Here is a 7,617-nt window from a genome sequence, read left to right on the forward strand (position 1 = left end):
TTTCCCTTACTCTTGTCTTTTTGGTACTAAGGATGTTCTTCCTGTGGTCATCCATTTGGGTGCATGGTGATTTGAGATACAATGCTGGAGTTGTTCTGCTACTCGTGGGTGTAGGGCCTTGAAGTTTTTGAGGCAGTATTCATGGACTTCATCGGGACCTGGGGCTTTCCAGTTGGACATTTTCTTTAGTTGGTGTCTGACGTGTCTGTTCGTTGATCTCTGTGAATCTTTGTTTTATTCTCCCTGTTTCTTCTTCCTTGACTTCCTGGAGCCATGTTGCATGTTTGTTGTGTGATACCGGGTTGCTCCATATGTTTTCCCAGAGTCTCTTACCTGGTTCGGCTTCAGGAATTTCTTGGTGGTTGTCTTCCCCTCTTAGTTGGCTGTATAGTCTTTTCTGGTTGGTTCCGAATAGTTTTGTTCGTGTTGGTATCCCTTATTTTCCTGTTCATGTACGTTGGATCTTATGTGCTTTGGCCTTAAGCCTCTCGTTTTACATGTCTTCTAGTTGTGTTGTTTTAGTCCCTCTCTTGTACTTTGTATTTCTCGTTGAGATCATTCCTTGTATTCTTGCTTCTTAGCCTTTTTCTTTTTTTGCCATCTCTTTCAGTTTACTCAAGTCAGATCTCATCACCATGATTTGCTTTTCCAGGCGCCTTTTCCAGGAGGTTGCATGGTTTTGGTTTCTGTTGGGTTGGTTGTTGGTGGTGTTGGTGTTCGAATCCCCATCAGTTCTGCTACTAATCTTGCTCCTGCATATGCCAAGTTATTTGTTTCTGTGATACTGGTGGTGTGTATTATGCCCATTATTTCATAGACCTCACTTGTTTTCTCTCTTAATTTCTTGGTGTTGTAAGCTTTCATGGAGGGGATCTTTGTTCTCTCTGTATCTGGCTCCATCCATTGTCTGATCTTTTCTACCCATTCCGTCCTCTCTGTTACTTCGTCGGTGTTTCTTCGTGTCGTTGTTTGATACCTCATCCAGCCCCTGGTCTGTCTTCTTGGGCATCGTCTCTCAGTTCGTTTTCGTATAATTTGTTGTCGTGTGACATTTCCCTTTCCAGTTCTTCTCTTTCTGTTGGGGAGAGCCAGTTCTTTTTCTTTATGTTCCTTACTTGGTCTGCCAGTCTCTGCTCTGTTTGGGGGTGTTATTCCTCTCATTCCAGATGTTGACCAACCTTCTTCTATATCCTCTCTCCGTCGGGTTGCTTCTGATGTAGCATCTCCATATTTCCTTATTTTCTTCTCTTGTCCATTTCTTCCTTTGGTTTGCTTCTGTAGCTCCAATCTCAGGCTGTTGGTTACTGTTGTTGTGGTGGTCAGTTGCCTGGATGACGACCTCCAAGTACCATGACGTCTTCCCCTTCAATTGGGTTTGAATACCTGGCTGCCGGACGAAGCTCCTCTGTTGCCAGAGGTTCCATTTACATCGTTGTCGTTTATTCCTTCATTTCTTAACATCATTGCTGAGTTTTGCTATTAAACCCATAGCTGGACCCTACCCCACCAGGGATAGGTACTCATTTACAGCTGAGTAGACTGAGGAGATTATGGTAAAGATCCTTTCCTAAGGAATCAACGCCGAGGAGAGCGGTCACCCATCCAACGACTGACCAGCCCCAATGTTGCTTAACCAGTCTATTGACGACCTAACCCACTCTGCCACGGCGCCACATTTTATTATTATTATTTTTTTTTTTTTTTTTTTTTTGCTACTATGATTGTGGGTATGATTTCCACTGGCATATCCCATATCCTTCTTATTTCTGTTTTCAGATCTTGATACTTATCCATTTTTTCTCTCTCTTTCTCTTCAACTCTGGTGTCCCATGGTATTGCGACATCAATTGGTGATACTTGCTTCTTGATTTTGTCAATCAACGTCATGTCTGGTCTATTTGCCACGTATCCCACCCTATTTCCGTCTGAATACCATAAGTCCCAAGAAGGATCTTTGCCTGATCGTTTTTCTATACTCCAGGTTAGTGTTCGGGGAACCAAACTTATTACTGCAAGGTAGCTTGAGTTTCTTGCATGGCTCCAGGTAGGGGCTTTTGCCACTGAATCATGCCTTTTTGTACTGGTTCTGTGCAAGTGCCGGACATTCGCTTGCTATGTGGTTTATGGTTTCATTTTTCGTATTGCACTTCCTACATATAGGAGAGATGTTATTTCCGTCTATCATTCTTTGAACATATCTGGTACTTAGGGCCTGATCTTGTGCCGCTGTTATCATTCCTTCAGTTTCCTTCTTGAGTTCTCCCCTCTGTAGCCATTGCCATGTGTCATCGCTGGCTAGTTCTTTAGTCTGTCTCATGTATTGTCCGTGCATTGGTTTGTTGTGCCAGTCCTCTGTTCTGTGATGTCATTCTCCTGTCTCTGTATATTTCTGGGTCTTCATTTACTTTTATTAGTCCTTCTTCCCATGCACTCTTTAGCCACTCGTCTTCACTGGTTTTCAGATATTGCCCCAGTGCTCTGTTCTCGATGTTGACGCAGTCCTCTATGCTTAGTAGTCCTCTCCCTCCTTCCTTTTGTGTTATGTAAAGTCTGTCCCTTGGGTGTAGTGCTTTGTGTATTGTCATATGTTTCCTGGTTTTCTGATCTATGCTGCGGAGTTCTGCCTTCGTCCATGGCCACTATTCCGCAACTGTATCTGATTACTGGAACTACCGCCCATGTGTTTATGGCCTTTTATCATTATTTCCGGCGTTTGAGTTTTGACTTGAGTATCGCCTTGAGTCTCTGCATATATTCTTTCCTGATCGTGTCCTTCATCTCTTGGTGTTTTATATTCCCTCCTTCCATTATTCCCAGGTATTTGTATCCTGTCTCATCTATGTGTCTGATGTTGCTCCCATCTGGTAGCTTTATCCCTTCAGTTCTTGTTACTTTGCCTTTTTGTATGTTGACTAAGGCGCATTTTTCTATTCCAAACTCCATCCTGATGTCCCCAGATACAATCCTTACAGTCTAGATTAGGGTATCTATTTCCTTGATGCTCTTACCACACAGCTTGATGTCGTCCATGAACATCAGATGGTTAATTCTGTTGCCTCTTTTCTTATTATTATTATTATTATTATTATTATTATTATTATTATTATTATTATTATTATTATTATTGTTGTTGTACTTAGGAAGCGGACCCTCTCTCAAGCATACTTTATTAAAAGTAATGGCTACTTCAGCAGTGTTACACTTGTAGAGATTCTTCTCTAATTTGCGATTAGCGGCTTTTTCCATGCTACTTTAACAGGCTAGTAGAGCGCCTTTAGAGGTCATTATCTAATACAAAGTCAAAATTGGTGTATATATTTGAATTTTACAGATGAACTATGATACCATAGTCATCAAAGTCTTTAACGATTCTCTCTCTCTCTCTCTCTCTCTCTCTCTCTCTCTCTCTCTCTCTCTCTCTCTTTCTTGAAGCAAGCGAGCTTTCGTCTGGAGCTGCCAGACATCCTTGTGCAGGGAAGCTGAAGGTGGACTGATCTTGTTGTTGTTGTTGTTGGAGATTAAGCCAGCCTTGTGCTGGCACGGGCTCTTGCTCCTAGAGCAGCCCGTAACTGGAATATCTGTAAAGATACAAAAAACAGTGCTTTGGCGGTTAGTTTTGGAAAGGAGATAGGGTGACAGGCAGGATTGCAACCCCTTTGAACCTTACGGTACCCATCAGTAGGAGAGAAAGTTTTATAGCAGTGAGACTCAGCCTAGCTGAAGAGTGCTGAGTAGGAAGAAGGAAGCGAGTTTTAGTTTGAGGGAAAGAAGGCGTTACCTATAAACATTTTAGGCACAATATATATACATGTGTGTAGCATCTGAAAATATTGCAATATATATCAACCAAACATTAAGCAAGTATTATAGTATATATACATGTTCATGCATACTCACACTTATACATATGCTCCCAAAGATGTTTATGACTCCCATTGCAACCAGTGAAGTAGAGGGTTTGTGCATTGTGTGGCTTTCATTGGTTTTTGTTTACAAGACAATAGGAGATTCCCATGTGTCTATGGAGAAATGCCGTGTGATTCATCTTTTTACCTGGGAGGTGGGTGAGACATTAGGAGATTCCCATGTGTCCCTATGTTATTTAAGATGTGTCTGGTGATCTGTGCCGGTGTCAGCTCTATTTCAGTTAGGTTCGATCTGAAAGACTGTGTCTCTGGGCAATCTAGTAGGTAGTGTTCAAGGGGCTGGATTGCCTCTCGGTCACAGTACTGACATAACCTGCCCTCATTTCCTATCATTTGCCAGGTGCAGAGGTATCCTAGCCTTAATCTGTGTGTGATGACTGAGAGTTTTGTCATAGTGGTTTGTTTGTGGAATGTTCATGCGGCGTTAGATTTGTGACATCCACATACCACTTGGACGTCCTTGACTCTTGTAGATAGATGTACCGTTCGTACTTCACTCTCTTCTTGGAGTTTGGCATAGCTTTTTGCCATTTCCTTTAGGTGTGTTATGGATGGTTGCACTTTTATGCCTACTGTACTGCAGCTCAGGGCACTTTTGGCAAGGAAGTCAGCTTCATCATTTCCCTGGATTCCCACATGGCTGGGTATCCAGTTTAGTGTGACTCTCCTGCCAGCAGCTTGATGTGAATTGGCCTATGATTTTATGGCTGTTATCAGTGTCACATTTTCTTTTGGATTTGTCGCTTTGATAGCGAGTATTGCTCCTTTGGAGTCAATATGCACTGTTGATCTTGTTGTGGTGTCCGTCCTCCTTATATTCGGGGTCGACAGCAGTTGGTCTGCCCCATGCTGATTTCCTATTGGCTGGTGGCAGTAAGTCTTCATTTTCATTGGTGGCTTGAACAGGCCTCAAGCCACTTTGTCCGAGTCGATGGTTGCGATGCTGCAGGTCCTGCAGCCGTCTAGACCTCCTGAGTGGCGCGGTAACGTAGATGGGTGTTGCCTGCAGCATCGCAACCATCAACTCGGAGAAAGTGGCTTGAGACCTGGCTCAAGCCACCAATGAAAACGAAGACTTACCGCCACTAGCCAATAGGAGATCAGCATGGGGCAGACTCCCTGCTGTCGACCCCAGATATAAGGAGGACGGACACCACACCAAGACGTCTTGCATAATAATTCTCGTTATCATTACAGACTTTTTAGCGGCTCACTTTGTTGGCAGTCCACCAAGGCTGTCGAGGATCATCTTTTCACGATGGCAGCGAAGCGACCGACGTCTCCTGACCCCCAGCAGGTGGACCCGCCATTATGAGCGTCATCAACCTTTCCAACCCCTCGACTTCTACAGCACCTACCACGACTTCTCAGGCACTTCCAAAATTCCGAGCAGTAACCCAGCAGGATCAGACATTTTATACAGCTGTTTTAGCCCTTGAAAAAAAGTACCCAAATGCAAAACTTCAAGCCCAAGCGAACCTGAGATGTACAGTTTGCAGAACTCTTGAAAACGGATCCCTGTGTCTCCTGTGGGACCCAGCTGCGAAGATATCGAAGGGGATGATATGCAAAGTCCCTAAATACATCACTATGGACCGGATTTTGGAAGTGCCAGGCATAATGACTGCTTCACGTTGCACAGTGAAGAACAAGGACGGCACAGAAGGGGAAACTTTGAAAGTTGAAGGCACCTTCAAGGGCGAAATACCAGACTTCATCAACCTTGGGATCCTCGGAAGTTACCAGACCAAAGCCTTTATTCCCGAACCTCTCTGGTGTTTCAAGTGCCAGAGGTTTGGACATCACAGGAGGGAGTGCGTGGCCCACCATGTCTGCGGGATTTGCAGCCAGCGTCACGAGACTGACGTTTACCTCACAAAGTTTAAAGCAAAGGGCCACACTGTTGCCCGATGGCCCAACTGTCACCAGTCGCACCTTGCATGGTTCAAGGGATGCCCTGCCAGACTGGAGAAGATTTGGAGGATGAAGGGCATTCCCCCACCGCCTGCAAGACCTCGAGAACGCCAGCCATCGCCCCCAAGACGACCACCAAGCGAGTCAAGGATCGATCCCAGGACAAATCTGCCTCCTCCACCGCAAACTCCTCAACCTTCCCCTGCACAACGTCCCAAACCCCGTCATTACATCCCCAACCCCTCATCCTTTCCTTTCCTCCAACCTCCCAAACCCTTCCGACCCCTAAGGCTATCCCCTCAACCCCTCAGTTTATTCCCCCAGCCCCTGCATCATCGATTCCTGGTTTACATGTTGAGGCAGTAGCGCCTCAGTGGCGTGATTGGTATGGTGTTTGCGTCCCACCTCGGTGGTCGCGGGTTCGATTCTCGGCCATTCCATTGAGGAGTGAGAGATGTGTGTTTCTGGTGACAGAATGTTCACTCTCGACGTGGTTCGGAAGTCACGTCAAGCCGTTGGTCCCGTTGCTGAATAACCACTGGTTCCGTGCAACGTAAAAACACCATAAAAAAACAAAAAGAAAACGTGTTGAGGCAGGAACTCAAACTGGAGAGTCCCCCGAAGAAATGGTGATAGAAAGACCCACACATACAGTGAAGCATCAACCCAGACCGAGGAAATGCCAGCCAAAGAAATAGGGAGACTCTGACCGAGAAGTTATCAACAGTGTTTCCAGAACTTTATGAACTACTACAGACTGCTGTGAAAAAATGCAAGGAAAAAGTTCTTCATCCACGCTGGCGAAGGAACTGTACTCTGAATGTACTCTAGCAAACAGCATACTTCTACCGAATCGCCTCCTCGGACCAGAGGACACCTGCGTTAATTGCTCTACTGCTTAGTGGGTAATTATCTTTTTCTACCACTCATCATCCTTCCTTTTCCCTCCGTTTTCCGGCCGCCTCACGTCTAACGACCGAATATTTCATCTGTCACTCAAGCTGCCGCTTAAGCTGTTGCTTACGTTTGTTTTGCTGTTTCTTAAACTGATAATATTTCGTTTTTCTTTCATCGATCCCTATCACTAACGATTGGTGCTTTTTTTCTATCCTCGAATAATGAAATATGGTACTTGAACTCTATAGATTTACGCGCATTTGTTTTTCCGTTTTTCTACTACGATAAATTTTTCGATTTCCTTTCTGGCTATCTCTAGCTCGAGGACTCGCTACTATCGATCTTTATCTTCACTAATGGGTACCTTTGGGTTTAAAGGGGTTTGTAACCTTGCCTGTTCACCTTTTCTTTCACTTGCAAATCATACCATTTCACCTGCATATCCAATTGAGATCATAAATAAAGGCTCACCTCATATCCTTAACTCACATTTCCACCTGCAAAATATTCATATGACCTACGGGCTGCTCTTGAGCAAGAGCCCGTGCTGGCATAAAGCCAGCTTAATCTTAAACAACAACAACACCAAGATCAGTCCACCCTCAGCATCCCAGCTCGATGATGTCTGGCAGCTCCAGACGAAAGCTCGCTTGCTTCAAGAAAGAGAGAGAGAGAGAGAGAGAGAGAGAGAGAGAGAGAGAGAGAGAGAGAGAGAGAGAGAGAGAGAGAGAGAAATCGTTAATGACTTTGATGACTATGGTATCATAGTTTATCTGTAAAATTCAGATATATACACCAATGTTGACTCTGTATTAGATCATGAGCTCTATAGGCGCTTTACTAGCCTGTTTAAGTAGCACGGAAAAAGCCGCTATTCGGA

This window comes from Macrobrachium nipponense, chromosome 38 (assembly GCF_015104395.2).
Source record: "Macrobrachium nipponense isolate FS-2020 chromosome 38, ASM1510439v2, whole genome shotgun sequence".
NCBI classification, from domain to species: domain Eukaryota; kingdom Metazoa; phylum Arthropoda; class Malacostraca; order Decapoda; family Palaemonidae; genus Macrobrachium; species Macrobrachium nipponense.